This window comes from Mus pahari, chromosome 4 (genome assembly GCF_900095145.1).
Source record: "Mus pahari chromosome 4, PAHARI_EIJ_v1.1, whole genome shotgun sequence".
Taxonomy (NCBI): Eukaryota; Metazoa; Chordata; class Mammalia; order Rodentia; family Muridae; genus Mus; species Mus pahari.
In genome coordinates this window covers 23653239-23654729 of record NC_034593.1, presented here as the reverse complement: position 1 = coordinate 23654729, position 1491 = coordinate 23653239, and the positions used below count along the sequence as shown (strand labels likewise).

The 1491-nt window shown below is 58.9% G+C and overlaps 1 pseudogene; it reads left to right on the top strand.

Moving 5' to 3' along the window:
- The first annotated feature begins 501 nt into the window (after positions 1-501).
- Positions 502-1491, top strand: part of LOC110320562 — a 4047-nt pseudogene continuing 3057 nt past the window's right edge.

The following is a 1491-nucleotide window of genomic DNA, read 5'->3' as shown; positions in this document are numbered from 1 at the left end:
GAAGGGGGCTGCAACCCTGTAGGTGGAACAACAATATGAACTAACCAGTTCCCCCTGAGCTTGTGTCTCTAGCTGCATATGTAGCAGAAGATGGCCCAATTGGCCATCATTGGGAAGAGAGGCCCGTTGGTCTTGCAAACTTTATATGACCCAGCACAAGGCAAGGCCTGGGCCAAGTAGTGGGAGTAGGTGGGTAGGGGAGCAGGGGCGGGCGGGGGGGTATAGGGAACTTTTGGGATTGCATTTGAAATGTAAATAAAGAAAATAATAATTTTCTTAATAAAAAAAAAAAAAGAATCAACTGGGTCGAGGAGCGCGCGGAGTGGCGCCCGCAGGCACGCGCCCTGCCAGCCCGCCCCAACGCAGCCTGCTGGGCCCGCCCGCCCAGGGCGCTGTGCTCCGCGCAGGCCGCGCTCTCTCTGGTGCGATGCTGCGCTAGGAGGCCCGGGGCAAGGCAGGCGAGGCCAGGGCGCGCGCGGCCTCCCGCAGCGGGCGGCGGCCATGGCCATTGACAGCGATGGGCCCGGCGTGCTGAGCGCCAGCTAGCGCGACCGGCAGGACTGCGAGCTGTGCGGGAAGATGCAGAACCTGCTGTGCTGCGGCCGCTGCCGCAGCTCCTTCTACTGCTGCAAAGAGCACCAGCGCCAGGACTGGAAGAAGCACAAGCTGGTGTGCCAAGGCGGCGAAGCCCCCGCGTCGCGCCCCCGCCCGGTGGGGCCCCCGGAGCAGAGCCCGGCTCCGAGGATCCTCCGCTTAGCCGGTCTCCGGGCCCCAAGCGCGCCAGCCTGTGCCCAGCGGGTGGCGGCCCCGGGGAGGCGGAGGACTGAGGCCTAACGGGCAGACCAAACCGCTGCCCGCATTGAAGCTGGCTCTGGAGTACATCGTGCTGTGCATGAACAAGCAGGGCATCTGCGTGGTGGACGACTTCCTGGGCAGTGAGACCGGGCAGCAGATCGGCGACTAGGTGCGCGCCCTGCGCGACACCGGCAAGTTCATGGACGGGCAGCTGGTCAGCCAGAAGAGTGACTCTTCCAAGGACATCCGGGGGGACCAGATCACCTGGATCGAGGACAAAGAGCCCGAATGGCCTGCTCATGAGCAGCATGGACGACCTGATCCACCACTGCAGCGGGAACCTGGGCAACTACAGGATAAATGGCCTAAGGAAAGCCATGGTTGCTTGTTACCCAGGCAATGGAACAGGCTATGTCCATCACGTTGATAACTCAAATGGAGTTGGAAGATGTGTGACATGTATATATTATCTAAATAAAGACTGGGACGCCAAGGTAAGTGGAGGTATTCTTCGANTTTTTCCAGAAGGCAAAGCCCAGTTTGCTGACATTGAACCCAAATTTGATAGACTGCTGTTTTTCTGGTCTGACCNGCGTAACNCTCATGAAGTACAGCCAGCATACGCCACAAGGTACGCAATAACTGTTTGGTATTTTGATGCAGATGAGCGAGCGAGAGCTAAAGTAAAATATCTAA